The sequence below is a fragment of the Nesoenas mayeri genome (genome assembly GCF_963082525.1).
Source record: "Nesoenas mayeri genome assembly, chromosome: 7".
In the NCBI taxonomy this organism is placed as follows: domain Eukaryota; kingdom Metazoa; phylum Chordata; class Aves; order Columbiformes; family Columbidae; genus Nesoenas; species Nesoenas mayeri.
In genome coordinates this window covers 19,034,322-19,054,174 of record NC_137551.1, presented here as the reverse complement: position 1 = coordinate 19,054,174, position 19,853 = coordinate 19,034,322, and the positions used below count along the sequence as shown (strand labels likewise).

The 19,853-nt window shown below is 39.7% G+C and overlaps 1 protein-coding gene across 6 annotated transcripts in view; it reads right to left on the bottom strand.

Annotated features, from left to right (window-relative positions):
* Positions 1–19,853, bottom strand: part of GBF1 (golgi brefeldin A resistant guanine nucleotide exchange factor 1) — a 106,804-nt gene that overhangs the window by 61,917 nt on the left and 25,034 nt on the right. Inside the window, exons 3-4 of one of the 6 annotated variants that reach the window (XM_080347601.1) lie at positions 3,682–3,823; positions 2,525–2,619 (exon numbers count right to left, since the gene is read on the bottom strand). The exons of 3 other annotated variants lie outside the window; for them this stretch is intronic. The gene's annotated coding sequence lies outside the window, so the exon portion shown is untranslated. Of the gene's footprint in view, positions 1–2,524; positions 2,875–3,681; positions 3,824–19,853 lie in introns of those variants that run through there. 2 more of the 6 variants (XM_080347603.1, XM_080347602.1) reach the window with 2 other exon arrangements.

Genomic DNA, 19,853 nt, shown 5'->3' with positions numbered 1-19,853 from the left:
CAAAAGGAACAATCAAAGCAGACTGCAATCCTCTATGGTCAGCAGTGAAAAGAATATAATATTTCATAATATGGATGATTCTTATGGAAGTTTTAATTGGTTAAGCACAATACTGTTAGGAAACCACTTCATAGGCTTCAGAACTAACAGGATATGATCTATTCTGTTTGTTCATAAAGAAAGATGGGGATGGAAGGAAATGGCCTACTATTTTCATCCACATTGGTATGAAGACTAGGAAATTGAAAACTATTCTACTGGAGAGCCAGATCAGTGTTTTAGAGAGTACTTCAATGTCTGGAGAAAGTCTGTCAGACTGAGTGGACAAAATCAACAATATTTGTACCTGTGACAGGGGTTTTTATTCTAACTGAAGACTGTTCTGTTACAGAATGGCAGGAACTCATTTTAAAAAAGAAAGAAAAAAAAGTATCTTCACTAAAAGGAGAAATCTGAAGAGGGGTTATCAATACCAAAAGACAGGCACAGAGGGGCTAGCATTTATACTTAGGCTCCCTGTTATCAGTAAATAACAGTTGATTACATATACACTAGTACACTTGAGGCCACCAAAACCAGAAAGAGACTGGAGCGCTTATTCAGCTGTTCTTTCCAAGGTACCTCACATGACACACAAGAGGCAAATTACTTTGCAGCATATCAGACTCTGCCATCTGTAGTCTTACACTTATATGCATGAATGATGACTGGTGTGGCTGCTTAGCAAGACAGACTTGAGAAGAGATTAGAAACTGACTTATATTCAAGATGTCAATATTTATTATAAATTATTCCATCTGGGTAAGCTCCTAAAGTGAGTTTGATTGGGGGTGTGGTTCTTTTTCATTTCAGGAACTTGGGCACAAAAGGTAACTCTTAGAAAGGAGATTATCTTAACTTTAAAATCAGCTTTTCTATCACCTATACACCTTCCTCCTTCAATAACTTTTATATTGTGGGAAGCAGTCCCTTATATTTTCCAATTCACCTTGAAAGTGTAAGAAGTTGCCCCACTTACAAAGGAGCCAAATTCTTCAGACTATTAAAACAAGAATTATATTTTTAGACTTTGCTCAATTCTAAATCCTTTAATTAAAAATGCTATACATTGTTTATTAACTAAATTTACAGGCATTTATTTACTTTAGAAAGTCATTGGTTGGGAACATTTAAGAAACATCACACTCTCACATTTTAGTTGTTACTGTACAAATTAACGTACGATGACATTCTATCAGAATTCAGCTCAGAGCTACATCTGCACTAACTGTACTAACATGCAATCACCAATCACTATGCCATGCTGTTACCCATTGCATAGTCAATGCTGTATTTCACAAATAAATAAATAAATTTAAAAAAAAAAAAAGCCTACTGCAACCCACACCAAGAATACCCCCCCGAACCAAAACTTTTGCTTTACTGTATTCTAAATAGTCCCTGCAAACACTGAAAAAACATTAGCATATAGAAATGTGCACCATTTGGACAGCAAACAACTAGAACAAAACAAAGCACTTTTCATAGACTAACAGAAATAACTGCAGTCTATTAAAAATATTTTTTTCTGAGTTAATCATCTATCTCAGAAATAATTTGACTCGCGTATGAACAGCCACCAGGTAAGCTAACAAAAAAACCTCCCTGCCTCCTCATTATTAGGCTTGCTAGGAGCAACAATGATATATCTTGCTTTGCTCTACATTAAATTTTTTATTTCCTGGAATAAGCCCTAGTGGTTTCTTCACACTTCAGTATATTTTCAGAGTAACAATCAACTCAGCAACCCAGAAGACACAAGACTTCAGAGGATACATGGGTCCTCCTATACATACTGGAATTTTACTGTCTTCCAAACAAATCTTTTGCACTGCTGTGTTAGCCACTGAAGATCTGTAGCAGTGCCATGGAGGGGGCTTGGGGTGAGGCTGGGGAGAAGGTACCTCAAAGTCAGGGAGGAAAAAAGGGGAATGTCATGGTTCTATTAGTGTTACCCAGTAAAACCCAAAATCTAGCTAAAATAAAACAAGAAATTGATTTAATAAATGATTAACAGGGCGGCGATTATTTTGACAATCTTATAATTTTGTATCAGGCAATCTTATTTCAGAACTAGTGACAATATACAACAAAACCCAAACATGCAAGACCACAACATAAATTTCAGCAAGCGTCATGTTTAGCATACTTTGAATTTCCTTAACTACAACCAGATTTTTTCTATCAGAAATTGTATATGGTCTCTGAAGAACTAGCGCATGACCTTGCATCTCTTATGAGAAGTCACAGCTGTATTCCCACATTGACTGATAAAGACAACTGAAAAGGCAGAGTCCCATCCCCTCTTTGAAACAAGTGAGATATTTTAACTCATCTCACTGAAAAATTATTGCTGCCATCACAATTAAGCATTTCTGGCTTTCTATTCAACTGTTTGAAACAAAACAAATCACATGTAAAGTGCCAACTTCATACTCTGATCCCAAGTGACAAAAGGTACGAAATATACCATGAGGTCACATACATCCTCTTGTAATGGCTAACAGCCCAGCAACACAGATCTTCGTATGGTCAGAACTGGGTTAGGTCTCAAAGAAGATTCAATCCAAACCTAGAAGTCTTTGAAGTTAGGAAGATATGTCAGATTAAAAAAAACCAAACAAAAACAAAAAACACCACACACACAAAAAAGTAAGAGATGTAAGACTTGTGGAAGCAGAACAGCTGATTAGAAAATGTATGGGTAATAAAGCTTGGGAGCAGCAGGAAGGAAAAAAGAAAGCTTGGTGGAAGAACTGATGTTTAACGTGACCAGTGTATCAGATTGATTCTTTGAGCAACAGTGTGGCCCAGAGTTAGCAAGTGGCCAGTAATATCTTTCCTATTGCACAGAAAGACTGTCCTGTTAAACACTTAGTGTGATACCAAGCAGACATCTTCCCAGTATCTGCCTAGGTAAGCATTTCAATTTGAAATGCAACTTTCTGCTCTCATTAATACTAGTCAGCAGGATAAACTGGAAGCTCTCCTTTCACAGAGACAGTCCCTCTTCAGTTCAAGTACTCTTCAGTGTAAGACTCCACTTCTTTTTCTGAAAATTTAAGTGAAAAATAAAACGTACTAATAAATCATTTCTGAATTCATGTCAGGTACAGCTCAGCAAGCTTTGTGCCTCACATCTGGCTCTGCCTCTCTAGCCTGAAGCTCTGGTTTAACAAATCTGCCCCTTTGCACCACATTCTGGGAAGTATTAACGTCGTCACAACCCAGTTTACTTCCCACCCTGTTAAATGCTACCAGTCCAGCCTTGTTGGGTCCATATTTTCACCCTTTCTCCATGAGTGAGCTACTGAAAGCATTTCAAAGGAAGAAGTCTCAAGAAAAGCTTCACATTTTGTGTTTTTAATGAAAAAGATTTAAAGCACAAAAAAGGAAATGATAGGCATAAAAAGTTTAAAATCTTTGCACACAGACATTAATCTTTCCTTGCCAGCTTTTGCATGGCCTCTTCAGCTCATGCTATGGTTTCTTCTAGGATAAGCAAGGAAACCTGTACTGCTCACAATGCTCACAATCTTGCAGCCTGTCGGCTTTAGCAGGCACTGATCAAATTGAATTTGGATCATTTCCTAAACTCTCACAGTCTTCTACCTCCAGCATCCAGAAATGGATAGACTTTACCTTTGATCTCTCTTCCCTCTTGCATCCAAATGGGCACGTCACCAGGGCTGAGGTCAGGAAGCCATCTCTCTTCAGAGCTTTAGGCACAGATACTCCTTGCCCAGACCACAGTTTTCTGCTCAGTTTCTTTAAACAGCCCTTTCTTAATCAAAAACAGTAAATAACCCATCAAAAACAATTCTGCAGAGACCTCCATCATGCACAGAAGGAAAAAAGCCAGCTATTTTTCCAAACTGTTGTAAGAGGAGCCTCTGTTATTTTGAAATAGTGCAGGTTAATGCTCATTAGCTTAGTACTAATTAACTAGCTTCCTATTCTATATCTTGAATGTTTGCAGACGGGATGTTAATTGGCACAAGCACATTGGGAGGATCAGAGCAGACAACTAGGAGGATCTGTTGCCTCCTCACAGTACAGCAAGGAAGCCAAGCAACTTCTGTTGTTGAGTGCCGTGCATAAATGTATCCGTGCTTCCCCCAGTCTCTTAATTCTGTTTTTAAGCCTTATTTAGGTTGCGGTTACCTCTTGGCACATGCTGTGTCCAGCTAGAAAAATCTTTACTACTAATCCAAAAAAGGTAAACTCCATTGAACCGTATGATAAGTATCCCTTGCACTCCTGTTTCTTCCTAGCCTGTCCTGCAATTGTGTCCCAATCTGCCAGCATTAACACAGATACACAGCGGTATTTATTTGATGCCTATTCCACCAAGCTGTATTCACACTAAATCCTCCATGTGTATTTAATAAATCACACTAGTTAGGTGGGCAGGATTAGCTCCAAGTCACCTAATGACTATATCATGAGCTGCAGTATTAAAGGGATTAATATTAATCTTAGCCATTTCAATTCACTGCAAGAGGCCAGTCCCTGCTCCAACAGGAGCCGCAGCAGGCAGTGCAAGAAATTCTAAACAAGAGCACGAAGATTAATGAGGGCTTCCTCATTCTGCCTGTGAGTCTTCTCTACCACGACACAGGGCAGCGAATCCCAGGCAAAGACAGGCTCATAAATAAACACACAACACCACAAATACTTGGAACAGCTGAGCCCGGCAAAGAGTCATTTTCACTCACTATCTGCTTCTCCTGTAACCCACACCTCCAAGCATACTCAGGAATTTGAAAGGCTTGCACAGAGTCTCATTTGTTTTCTTTCACATAAAAGCACACACCTCATTACTCATAATAAATTACTCATTTTAAATGCATTTATGGAAGTAACAGCTAAAATGAGCTGTGTTCAGAGAGGATGAGAGCAGCAGGGGAATCTGAAAGAGTAACTCATTGCACTGAGGTTAAAAAGGATGTCAGACTCCAACAGATTTGACCCGCTTTATTCTTGGCAAGAACGATCATTGCAAGCAGGAGGCGTTCTTGAAAACAGAGAGGAAGCCCTTTCTACAATGTTTGCTTTAAACTAAAACCTAAAAACAGACTGTTATAACTAAACAAAACGGTCTTCTGACAGAGTGCTGCGTTTCATCACAGCACCAGCAAAGATCCCTAAGTAAGGGTCCCCGTGTCACTTTCATTGATATACAGAATATCAAACAATCCTTAGCACAAAAATTCCATAAGTCAATCTTGTTCTACTGCAGATTTAGAGGTAGTTGAGTGCTGAAAAAGGAGTAGCCTTTTACAGCTCACAGTTAATTCAGAGTCACAGAAACCACACAAGTCAGTCAAACAGCTGCATCCCGAAGACTAGCTGGGAAAAACATTAGATGGAAAACAGGGAGCTGAGTCAGCAATATTCCCTGCCTTCGCTGAAAATCTATAGACCCTTAAAAAAAAAAAAAGCCAGAGATCAGGTTAAACTGGTGTATAAGCCTGTCACAAGCTACTAACAGCTCAGCACGTCCTCTGGGCACAACAGCAGCCTCAGACATCCAGTGTAGATACAGTGCAGAGCTGAATAGGGAACATCCACTTGGAAGCAACTAGCTCACAACCAACGGAACAGGAAAGGACCACTGTGTTAAATATGATGGAGAAAAAGTCCTGAACTTGCGTTACGCTTACATGTTACACGATGTGAGGGAATGGTGCAAGTTCATCCAAGTTTATAAACGAAAAGCCAGCAAACAGACTTGAAGTGGAACGTTATCGCATGCGGCTGAGCAGATGGGAAGGGATCCATTCAGTGCACTGTCCAGCCCTTCCAGAGGTGGAATGGAGCAGAGATAGAGTTGGCATTTTCTGTATTTGTAAACAATCTGCTGTTTTTTCTTTTCACATTAGAAATATCTAGCAACAAGGAAAGGCACAGCACACGCTCTTACACTTGTTCGTTTTTTTGGGGAGGTCATTTGTCTATTTTTAAGGAAAGCACAAAAGAGGAGAATTCAAGATTCAACAAGATACAACACACTCAAGTTTTATACTTCAATAGCCTTCAGCAATCAAAGAACTCAATTCCCCATGCATCTTTCAAAAGGTATGCTATGGGCTATACAGATAAAACCATTTCAGATGCTTGAGGAAGGACTGTGTGTGGTGGGCTATGCTATTTCGGAAGGATGGAACATTCTACATTCCAAACACACATTCAAATATAGGCAGAGTCTTGAATCTATTTTTCAGGGTAAGTAACCAGATAGCAAATAAAGCCACACAAATGTTTAACATTTTTAACTCTAGAATGGCTGATTCAAAAACTGACATGTATTGAGCTTGATACTCAAAACCCCACAAAACTGAAATCCCAATCTCATTATTCAAATTTATTATTAAAAACCAAAACAAACCAGTCTGAGAAATGGGAAGTATCTGTCTCCAGGTTTGAAGGTTTTAAGTTCACATTAAGCTATCCTCAAACACCATTACTGTTAGTCCAGCAGCAAAGTAACATCTGCCAAACTTCTAATGCTGCAAGAAGCTAGAGCACTTGACATGTTTCCATCTATGCACGCCCTTAATACTGAATGTGCAGACTCTAAGGCAGAGTACCAGCCAAAAGAAACACAGTTGTAAACCTTATACTCTGGTGACCAAATGGGAATCATTAGTCATTAGTTGTCTTTTCACATTTACTCCAGTCCAATCTGAAATACATACTCAAAAACTGTAGTAGGTCACTTAAAAATTCTGTTTCTGTGTTCTGTTAGACAAAGCAGTCTTCATCAAATCTACTTTTAGAAGACAGGTTTTGGTGAAAGACAGCCATTCACCTTGCAGTTTGCTTTTTTAGCTGTGAAAGCTATAACTCTGATAACTTAGCCAACACAGTGTTGCGAACAAGAAACCAGTTTTCTTCTACCTATTAAATTTCATTTCTAGAAGTGTTTGGTCTTTATAAACCAAAAACACCAAAATAAATATTTATTACAAATTAAGCACCTTTTAACTTGTTCGTTTTCTGAGTTTTCAGAGTTCTTTTAAATGCAAAAAGCAAGACATTAAAAATAGAGCCCTCGCATTCAAACTCCCCTATCACTGCCGAGAACAAAATCTGTAACTTTCACCTTATTTTACAAAATCAATAAGAGTAAACCCTGCTTTCAGCTTCAGAAAGGGGATAGATGGCTGGGTATTTTTAGCACTTTGGCAGGGACAAAGACAGTCCCAGTACCAGACATTCTCGTAGTGCTAACAGGCTGCAAAACCCTCATACGAAAGATGCTATTCAGACCTGTGGACACTGTATAAATATAGGCGTATGTGAGAACTATTTCTGTGCACGATAGCAAATTTTTCCTCCCCACGAAGTCCTCTATAGATGCAGCCATTCTGCCTGCTGCTGTGTCCACAGTCCCTTCTGCACACAAGGTCAGGCCCATCCAGTGGAGCTGCATCAGTCTCCTGGAATGCTGAACTCCACATATTTGCCATTCAACATGAAAACTGCTTTTCAAGTTCAATCAGCTATAAATGTTGCTTTGTTTTAATTTTCCACTGAACTTCCTGGAACCTATTATCAGGCTGTCAGGGATGTATATTTAGCAATGGCAACACGGCCTCTTTGCCACTGCCCCACTGCTCATGTCACCTCCAATAAACAGAAAAACAATCCCCCAGCAAATGACATTTTTTGCAGGCTATTTACTGCCAGTGCGAGGTAGTGGGTGAAACTGGAAGTGCACAGGGAAGCCTTCATCCGTTTATCAAAAAGAAAAAAAAAAATCAAGTCCCTAAGGAGAGGGACAAAAGGGAACATTAATTTACCACTTACACGTTAAGTTTCATCTCCTGCCTTGAGCTCATATCCACAAGGCTCTTAGTCTAAGTGAAAAATGTTTGCAGAGAAAAGCTGACTCTGAAGATATTTGCCTCTTACACCTGCAATTGTCTAAATTTCAGAGTCCTTTTAAATGGTCATGCATGAAAGGACTGTATTTGCATAAATGATTATTCTTATGCAGTGTTGTTTGAGCACTAGATCTTAAAGAAAAAAAAAAATGAAGATGATGAAGTATGGTTCAGCTCCCTGCTGAAACATCACCTCATAGTGAAGGTTCTCACTCCCATTTCTGCAAAATAAATTTTGCAATACCAACTTATCTCAAAAGAAACACAAGACATCACCAACCAGGAAAGGAACACAGCTACAAAACTCAACCAGCTACGAGGCTGCAGGATATTGTTAGTAGCCTTTAGGACAGTTGGGAAGTTGTACATGGAACTAAGAAAAGTAAGTCATGCAAAGCATTTCATATGGAAAAGGAAGTCCTCTACAAGAAAGCAGAAAGCCACCAAGTCAAAGCATTGAAAACCCTTGACAGAGATAACATCTGCACACCATTTAGCCTTCCATTCTTCTACTTACGGCAGTGTTCACTCGAGGCCTGAAAGCAAATGCTGCTTTAAACCTGTGGGGATGCGTAAGCCAGGCTCTGGGATCTGAGATTTTACCTCTCTGCAGGTGGAATTATTGGGTGCTGCACAGGAAGAGAATACATGTGCTGAGCATTTCTAATTTGAAGAATGGATGAATAGCTCAAGGTTTAGGTCACCAGTAATTGAAAAGAACTGAATCAAAAAATCCAACCTTTCTCAACAATTTGGAGTACTTTGGATACCACGTTAGTCAGACAGTGTATCAAAAAATCTCTAGATAATTTGGTATAGCAACACCAGAATTACAATTGCTGCACCCTGAAACATGACAATTTTCAAATTATTTAATTAAGTGACTCTTCCTGAAATAAATTTTCATCAGCACTATGAGTACAGGCTCATCAAGAAGCACACACACAGTGAGGAAGAGCCACCTGTGCACTGTAAGCACAAACAGCATTTTCTCCTTTCTTTTCTACTGAGTTGCTCCATGAGATTTCTCTTCAAGGATGCTCATTCAACCTAAGGGACATCCTTTATAATGCACAAAGAAAATTAAATCTATAACAAATAGTACCAAAAAGTGCAATATAAGAAAAGTTACAACAAAAGAGAACACTATAAGAGAAAAAGAGTTGTCCAGCCACCCCAAAAACATTTTATGTGCAAAGTATTTGGCAGCTTGTCCATTGCAACTTGTCCCTTTTCAGCTGCAAAACCTTCAGACCAGACAAGGCTGGCCAGCAACGCCTGTAGAGCAGCGCACTGAATTCCTTCTCCTACAGTTCACTTCAAACAGGAACTGTGGCTGCATTTACTAGACAATTGACAAAGTAGCCTAACACAACAGCTTAGAGCAAAGTTTGACATTGTAATGTACCAAACCACTCAGCAGCTTCCTGCCACCAAACAGCGAAAGGTAGAAATGAATTAAGAAAACAGGTTTTTTATTAAGCTAACAGTTACTTTATATATACTGCCTATTCTTCAGAGATTGGGATATCTTCTGTTTTCTGTCAGAACTAGTTATGTACAAATAAACAAAACTTAAAAAGTGATACTAGCAAACTTTATTGACTCAGGTCATTTAAATGAATAAAATATAACCTCTTAGACAACAGAAAAAATAATAGCTACACTTGTGAACTGCGTAAATGTGAATTAAGAAGCAACAGGCTATTTATGACCTGATAAAGAAATTTCTTGTCACCTAGGGATTGTGACAAATACGGCCCTGAAGGCCAACTCTCTTGTTACATACAAGACATTAGCTCTGCTTTACATGCTTTATCTTAAAAGAACAGTTAACGACTTAATTTTGCTGAGAAGGAAGCTGAATATTAGGAATAAAAAAACCCCTAAAACTCAGGCTGAGGACTGCTGAAAAGCTGGTCATTGCACTAACAACTGAAGAACGACTCAGTGCTGAGAACTTCTTATAAGCAGGTATCTGACACGGGAGAGGCACACACAGCATCAATGGCCACCCATCTTCTCAACAGCTGATCCAAGGCAGATTGTTTTCCACTTCCAAATAGAACCTAAGAATTATTGTAATAAACATGTGGGTGCAAGAACCTTGAAGACAGATGAATAAGATGAAACAGCCATTAAACATTAAATTATCAATAAACGGAAACTCCACCACCCTCAACACAAGTACTCAGACTAATTTTAAGCAAGGGTAATATGTAAGGTCCTCAGGGCTTGAAGTTACAGCTTTGCACAGCACCTGGGATGACCAGGCCTAATTTCTAACTGGGTTCTTTGAATGGTGTAACAAATTAAGTACTACATACATGTACCAAAAACATACACAACATGTAAAGGAAGACTCTTGTAAACACTCAGACCCAGTGCAACCAGATTAGTAAATGGAAATTCTACCATGAACTCTGAGCAGAATCTCTTTCCACCTTTCAGATAATTTATAGCTTAATGTCAGCTAAATATAGTAACTAATCCCATTTGTGCATTGAAAGTAAATTCTTGGCTGCTCTTCCAACGTCATTGCAGACATTGCTGTCAGTCCCCAAACTGTGGCCTGTCCAATCAAAGTGTCAGCACTTACCTGCTGCTCAACACTTCAGACACATGGGCTGTCATATCAGTCAGTGACTGATCAGGCGCAGAAATCAGATAGAGCTCCTGCTTGACAACCAGATATGATTAGAGTCCAAGCTACGCATCACTCTCTGAAGCCCCAAAAACGCATGCCCACATTAGCAGAAAGCAGCTTTACTGTTTACAACAAAACTGTTCTCATCTTTGCAAATACTTGGTAAGAACAGACAAGTGAGAACAGCAACAGCTGCAAAAAAAAACCAAAAAAATCCGACACACACACCCTTTTCTGTGTGCAAAATGCTAAACCACCAGTCCAAGGATCAGAAGTCCTCCATATGCTCACAGAGGAAGTAAAAAACAAGGAGAAAAAATTACCACCTTGAGCCTGCATTTCCACTACAAAGCCTAAATCCAGAGATGAATAAAGGAGTCATAATTGAAATAAGACTGGTCCCTCTCCAAATGCACTTTAATTTTTACACCAAATGCAATATATGAACTGAAAAACAACAGCAGAAACAAAACGGTATCATTCACCCTATAGAGGTTGTGGAGTAGCATAAAGAGAATTTTAATTTATGCCCGTGTTTTTGGAGGTTCAGAAGGTAGTCCTGAAATTTAAATCTTGCATATGCTTTTTTTTTTTTTTTTAGCTACCTCTTTCCTGACTTTGGCTGCATATGAATCAATTAATGAAAAGTCATTTAGAATTTATATTTAGAATTGTAGATGCTTCCAGCATCTTGTGCTCTGTGCTGGTTTTGTCTTTGCCAGGTAGGGCTCCACACACGTCACCTAACATACTCACATAGTGGGAAGAAAACACAGACATGAAGACACCATTCCCTCCACAAGTCCGCAGTCCTACGGCAGCACCGAGTAAATGCAGGTGAGGAACTATCACACTCTGCTGTTTCTAGTTTACACCAATCACTTCAAAAACAGCAACATGGCCCAAATAAAACAGGTCCAGCCATTTCAGTGCTAAGTTTATAAGTAATAATGGCAAAGCTCCACAAAACTTTTCTTCTCACCACAAGTGCAAAAAGCCTATGCCAGGATGACCTTAGATTTTTTTTAGCTCATGAGTCAGGTTTGCCCCGTGCTGTCATCTTCTAATACAGAGCACGAGCCCGACAGCAGGAAATTACTCCAGAAGCCACAGCTGTTACAGAGCCCAGTCTTCATCTTCCAGCCATGAGAACTACTTCATTTCCTTCTTTGATCAATATACCAAATGACTATAAAAGGATGGTGGTCTAAACCTGCTAATAATAAAGACATTTCCACCATTCACATCTGCAATTCAAAGGCAGAGAAAGTCTATCAAAAAACTGTTACTTCTCTATACATCTGCTTAGGAACCCAAGTCTTTAGAGATGTAATTCCCCAGCATCACATATTCACAGGGCTCTACCAACAACTCATGCACAACAGTCCCAAAAGGCTCAGAAAAATTCACTCCGGTCCACAACATTATAATACAGAATAATAACTGTTCTTTACAACAGAAATACTTCAGGATAGAAGCGACTGACTGCAAATCCACATTGCCATGAAGACTTGAAACCACTGGGAGTAAGAAGATTATTAAACACTTTCTAGCCAATATTAAAAAAAAAAAAAAATTACTAAATTCCTCTGCCCACAACTGTCTTTCAGTTCCTTTCTCTACAAGCAGCAAACTACAGTCTCAGGGAAAGACAGGCGTGGAGAAGCACATATGTCTTAATTTCATTTTAATCTCCTACTCTTAGCTCTCTATTTGGCTAAGTTAAAACATAAAATGAAAGCAAAAACTGCCAGAAAAGAAACCCCTTCTCATTTTGATTCACTTCAACATACCACACACAAAAACCTAGCTTTGACACCAGATCAGATCCACAAGAAACATGCATATAATTCCTCGGGGTGTGTACAACAGAGTTCCTAAGGAGCCCATGAAAGTTAATTCTGTGCCTGAAATCCCCAGCTGGAAAGTGGCAGCAATGCTTCCTCCCTCCTGCTCTGCGCCACTTCTAACTGAAACATTTATGCATGCTCAATGCTTAAAAACAACTGCCCTAACCATACTTGGAACTTCTGAGAACTACCATAGTACAAATAAGATTGTTATAATAAAAACATTAAAGCAGTAGCTCACACTTCAGTTTCATCAGAAGAGTTCAATTGGTCACCAGATTCCCATGAACTATTCTCACTTAAATCACTGCTGAATACCATTTTGCATCCATTGCAAAACAGTAACTGTGGCTTTGCAGATTCCCAATGTACTATAACCACCAGTTTGAGAACAGACTTCACCATACTGGAGACTGATCGCAACTCCGTAACTTGAGTAGCATATGAGAACTCTTTCCAAGGAGATGAACTCCTTACAAAATAGTCCCTCCCCCAAGAGCATCCATGATATTTCACAGAGCCCACAAAAAGACTTGGTCAACTCACAGAGTGAAGGCAGAGGAGTTCTATTCCTGGAGGAAGGAAAACAACTGCCTCACAGTTTATTATTTAAAATGAAAAAGCTCCATGTGCATCACTTTTATCCAAGTATATCTCCCAATAACAGAAAATAGGAACTGCCAAATTGCTCCCCAATTACTCTGCTCCCATTAGCCCAGGAAAATCTATAGCTGAACCATGGTATGAGCAATAACTAGTCCTAAAAGTCAGAGCAATAATACTTCAGGATTTAGAAGCAGAACTGCTTGGATGGAGGGGGAAGAAGTAGAAGAATATCTGTTTCCCAGTTCTAGTTAAATCCCTCTACATATTCAAGAAGAGGAGGCATTCAGTCCCCTTTGCAAAGTCGACATCAGAGGAAAGCATTAACGTACAGTTTGATGACCCACCAATACCTCCTTCAGCATCTCTGCTCTAAGGGAAAGGAAGGGATACAACCTAATGAATAAGAATGAGTCATTCATTACGGTTTTGTTTACACATTATTATTCAATACTAACTTTCAAAATGGACCATGATAAACAGGAGAGAAGTAATCTATACACGGTATTATGCAGAAAAGCTGCTGTGCCTTAAATTCACCTTGTCCCTTAAAACAAATTAACATTTAAAGCATAGATAAATTTTTACTGGGGAGTAAAAGTGATTGCTTACAGAATGGGTTCGGGGTGAGGGGAATTACTTGCACACAATACAACAATAGTGCAAAGATAACAGAAAACTGGGTATTTTCATGCATAAATAAACACATTATTGTACTACCCTCTGCATGACTTGCATTTGAACATCTAATTTACCAATAATCTTTAAAAACTCAAGGAGGAGTCGAAAAAACAACACCTGTAGAATTCTAATTTGGAGGCAAAAGTACATACTCATCTTTACTTTTACATATTGTCCTTCATCTAACACTTTACCCTTCACTTACTTAGTCTGCCTACCAATACATGTTCAGTGCTAGAAAACAACTTATTGACACTACAAGAATGAAAACTTAATTCTACTGACTGCAAGCTGCACACAGGCAAACCACCGATTCTGTCTAGCAAGAAAAAAGATAAATTAGGGAGGTACCATTAATCATTACCAGGACTGCTGGCCTCAGCCTCTCCTCTCTCTCCTCCACTTCATAAGGCCTATTATCTAACTGAAAAGGAAAACTTTGATCCTAATGGTTTCTGACACCTGATGAGAATACAGAAACACAAAGGGACCTAGTGATGTGTTATTTAACGCATGACTGTTTTAATACGTCTGTCTAATTTTTGGAGGCACAGGGCCCATATCCAATGCCCCTCACAGCAACCCATCAGCTATTTGCCACATTCCATTCACCACATCACATGACTGCGTTATTGGCAGTTTCTGAAGGTTTGTTTAACCAACTTTTCAATACTATGATAATTTCCTGGGTTAGAAAAGGTTAATTAGAGACCAAGCCAAGAGCAGAACAATTTCCTACATTACGATATTATTAAATTTTTACTTGTCACAAAAATTTCAGAACTAAGTATGAGTTACAACCCATTACACAATATTACTGTATTTTTCAACCTTGTATCTCTCAGTGCATGTTGGTGTCTTTAGCCTGATTTTCTCAAGCATAAAATTTAACACACAGACTGCCAAGGTGATTTTTACAGTTCCCATTCATCTAAATATCAATTCACCTTGGTGATGAATCTCGGTGGTGGGTGTGTCCAAAGTACTTTACACCAACTCAAAATTTCTGCACTGCAGTCAGCTGCACGGGAGGAATGACGGTTACCACCACTGTTCTAAGTGTCCACAGCTCAGGCTGCAGAAGTTTCAGGTTGCTAAAGGACAACTTTATTGAAACCTACTTTTGCCATTTCTGCCTAGGCTAGCTAGATCCCCTGTTCTCAAGTTTGGAAAAGTCATCTTTCATTAAAACCCAGTTCAGCTCAAGACAAAAGGCGTACATCTCTATTTTTGATTCATTTCAGTATAAAGAAGCTTACCTGCAAATTTGCAGAAATCCATTCTATACTCAATAACCTACACATTCATAGAGAACATACTAAATTTGTTTTCACAGAGGAAACCAAAGAAATCCTAGACCTCTGTTTAAAACTTAGTCTCTAGTAGGAAACCAAAGCTAGTGTTTGTCCAGACAAAACGGACATGCTACAATTATTTGGGGCTGAAGGGGAAGCCAACACTAATAGATCAGACAAAATTTTACTTGCAATAGTAAGGTAGTAAAAGATGTACTTTCTGACACAAACTGGTCCCATATTTCCGTCTTTAAAGTAGATTTTCCTACCAAAAAAAAAAAAAGTTTCTCTCCTCCCTTCTCCCTCCCCTATGTGGCTCACACACAAGCTTCAAAAATTTAAATGACAAATTTTATGCAGGAAACTGCCCCCATTCTCTAAAACAAGGTAATTCTCCAGTTAGCCGATAGAGTGCTGCTTCTTTACCACCAAGTCCAACTCCACCACATCAAGGTAAAAAAAAAAATAAATAAAACAAACCCGTCACCAAGTAATCTGCCTCAGAGATGCCATGCTTGCTATACCAGATAGCGACTGCCCAGAAAGATGCCACCAATCATTCTAAACCCATTCTAAACTAGCAAGTGTGAGAGAAGGCTCTCAACATGAAGTAAGACAAAGAATGATAGATTTGCTTACCCAAGAAATTATTAGCCTCTGTGATTGCTGGAATTTATTTTTGCTATAACTAACAGCAGATGAAATACAAGTGCCATCCAGAACCAGGGGATGCACTGATCTATTAACACAACACAGCAAGCAGCCCCATCTCATTTCTAACACAGGGAAGCTGCCAACAGTGCACATGCTAAGGTTAAAATGCGCTACATAAGAACAGAGACCTTGCTTCACCACTGCTTCATAAGCTATAATCAGAATTACTACCATTCTGATATATACTACCACCAAAACAAGGCAGCAGACCAACTGCCAAGCAACTGCCATTCGGCCTCTTGAAAATCCTACTGGTCAAAGTCAATCCAGCAATACTGCTGCTGCAGTTCAGAACCTGGTTTTGTTTCCCCTCACTGCTTCTGTCAACACTTCAGAGACCCCAAACCTGATTAATTACATTTGTCTGGGACCCTCCATCTACCCAGCATATCGCTGAAAGCTGCTGAAGCAGGACAACAGTTGCACCCTCCCTCACAGCAGGCATAAGCCAAAATTGTCATTCCCTGTTTGAAGTACCATTAACTGACCGATTTACAGTTTATAACCAGCCTCTCCAAGGCAGCTCATAGTAATTACTTTTATTAATCACTACAATTTGTCCCAAGTCATGTGGAAACTTGCAGTCTTTTGCTCCTTCCAGTCCAGGTTACACAGATAATGACATCTCGTCCTAAAAGACTACCTCTCTGCTCTCATCAACAAGTCACTTCAGAGCCCAAACAGGCACCAGAACTGCACATTTCTCTCTGCTTCTGGTAACATGAGCAGCAACAGGAATTATGCTATCATTCCAATCATTTGAGTTATGTACAGAAATCAAATTTTCAGATACTAAAAAGCCTAAACTGAAAAACAAACAATCAACCACAACAAACCACAAACAAAAAACCCACACCAACTCAAAACCCAAACCACTAAAGAGGTGACCTCCAGTGCTACATTGTTGACTTAAAAGAAAATTCACTGCTATCCTTTCTACATCTGGTCATTTACTAGTCTCTGTATTCCGGAACATCATCCTTTAAGCAGCATTTTGCACAGTGACTATACACTACATTCTTCTTTACAGACATCTATTACTAAGGATAGAGGAGATCCATCAATGTGATTGAAATTTCAAAAAGGAAGAGAAAATGACAAGAAGTTTCAAAAAGGAAGAGAAATTGACAAGATGTAGGATGTCCCTCAAACACCTTCAATAGATGGAAGTCAATTCCCGAAAGGGAAGAGAAGCGACTGGGATGAAGCTGGAGCTGAGCCTGGTCAGGCAGTTGTCACCAGCCTCTGTCACCAGCCAACCACCAAGGAAACCTTCCCATCCTGCTTTCAAAGGGCTATGGGTGGGGGTATCATCCCAAACATTTTCCAACAAAGATAACAAGCAGAAGTTACTGAAATAGATAAATTAAGTATGCATCTCATTGAAATAAATTGCAGTCCACTTTATAACAAATTGACAGATTAACCCTTTATGCTTCCAGACATCTCATTATCCATGTAGAAATCTCTCTCTCATGGCTTATTTCAAGTGACATCTGGCCTATATTATCAGCTCAATCAAGACTCTGCAGGCCAGGTTATCTACACAAAAGGCAATTACCTCTTGTTTTGTTTTAATTTTATTCATGCCCTTTTGGTTACCTGCTACCTTAATGCTCGCCAAATGCCCTTCCCCACCCATTCTCTGAGGCTCCAGAAAGTTGGGTGGAACACATTTAAATTGATCATTGAAGAGAAAAAAAAAAAAAAAGAAAAGCTTCTGAGATACCAAAGTCTCTTAATACAATCACCAAGAAGGAAAAGCTTTATACACTTTACTTCCCTCTTGTTCTGACTGATTAACCACGACCTTACGTTTAAAATTGCTACTCGGGTCAAACCCTTCTGAAAGCCTGGCTCGTCTATAAAGCACCAAGGTTAATCTTCAACAGATTCCATTACAGTCCATTCAGCTATTCTAGCAATGCTGTTGAACACACTTCCTCCGCAGAGCAGGTCTTTTTCCAAGGTGGTGTTAGCTGTCTTGTTATTTTGAGAAAGCAGGCTGTGTCTTTTTCTTCAGCCCCCATAGCCAACCCTTCTTGTCCTGGACAACACGGAGCCCAGCGCAGGCTTCACCCACTCCAAGAATGAGGGGCATAAACACAGCAGCACAGGCACTAAGCACAGTGACAAGCAGGCTTCCTTTGGCTGGTGTCAAACACAAGTCATCCTTGCCCATCACGTTTTTTCACTTAGTTGCCAGAAGTAATTTGCACAGGAGAGGTGATGAGTTAACACATTATTTTAAGTGGTTGCCAAAATAGTTTTTCATTAGCCAGCCTTTAAGTGGACCCCACTTGGCTAACAGACAGCATACTAAAATACTTTGGACCATCACCTTTCTGCTTCACAACACCAAGCTCAAGAATGAAATAGTATTCTAGCACTGAGGCCAGTCAGAGTCAAGACCTATTTCTAAACAGGAGTGAGCAGGCACAGCCTCAGAGGTCAGCCGCTCGGGCTCCAAAACAACTGTTTGCCACTCCCATCATGAGGCAGAGAACTCTGCAAGAAGCAGCCAGCAAAGTCTGTAGCTACTTAGCCAGTTTACAACTAAGGCAGTGCAGAAACACTTGGTTAGCTGCAGAGCACCTCCAGAGAGATGTCTTCGCAATAACAAATCAAAAAAAGCAACAACAACAAAAAAATGTTAATATTAAAGCAAGTTGACAGTGATCGGTGCTAAAACATTTAATATTTTTCTTTATTTTTATTAACACCAGATCACAGTTTAACCATTTCTGGTATCTCAGGCATGTTAAATCTAGTAAATGTGTTAAGTCATGAAAATGGCTGTGACAGCCCTTCTCCCTGCCCCATACTTTTGGATTAATATACAAAAAACCCCAAAGGAAAAGCATCCTTGAAGTAATCTACAGTGTTGCTAGCTGTGATGGAGAGGAACTGCAAGATCCAGGTTCTGAATACACTGCATATCTGCAGTGTCTGAGGATGTATATTATACTGGCAAAATTTAGCGGGACAAAAGTTAACAAAACTGCTTTGTACATAACTCTACACAAAACATGCTATGTAAGCAGAATGTAATAAACTTGTATAAACACAGTGACAGTGGTTAGGGAACACAGTCCTTATTCATAACAAGCACAGATGTACTGACAGATGTAAACAGCACAGGTAAGCTTGAGAAGCGGACAGACTAGCTCTGGAGAATCCTGCTGTGATGAAACAAGCACTCAAGATTCTGCCCCGTCCAGCCTTCACAGTCGTCTGCTCCACCTCCCTCCAAAATTATCCATCCCTACAGCAGACCTAAACAATGGAAACATATGGCGGCTCCACAGCTACCTCAGTATGAAGTCCATCAGATAATAAAAAGGCACAACCCAACCATTATCCCCATGTTGACATAAATCTTTCTCACAAAAACTTCACCCTGCCAGCATAGCATTTCGCTCAATTGAATGGTTTACAATATTGTATAGAACACAACAGCATGACTTGCCAGATCTCATCTGTCAACTGGATTAGTCAACAGAAGGTATCCTGGGTACGCAAAGGAACTTCCCTCTCCTAAATCTTTTTCCTTCACCCACATTGAAGAAAAGCAAGGATGAGTACTTCATAGCCAGCTCTGTACAGAATGATGCCTATGACTCCAGAGAGTAAATCACTGCCAGTCATCTCGAAAGAAAGGGGATACCTACTCTTAATTCACAGCCCAAAGATAAGCAGCCTATCACACAGCTTTTTTAAAGCTGAGTTGCATAAAACCAAACTAAAAATAGCTTCAAAGATTTAGCACTGGGGACCCTGTTACTTCATTGACTGGATCAGAAGCGAAAAGGCTTAAAATGAAGTATTTTGCTGTCTCACCAGAAAGAACTAGTGCTAGATGAATAAATGTGGTATATCCAGATACAACAGCTCTTCAGCCTTGAGCCCTACGGCCAGGAAGCACCCAGGACGAGATCCAGGACACAGCTCCACAGCTATGAGGACACCAGTCACCCTGTGAAACCGGCCCACTCAGGGACATGGAGAGATTCAAGCTCTACCACACACGCCCTGTGCAGTGCCAAGGGTTAATATTCAGATGGCAGGTTCAGTCCCAAAGAGATGCATCCCTGAATTGAATTTATGTTCAGAGGGCCTGTACTGAGCTTTA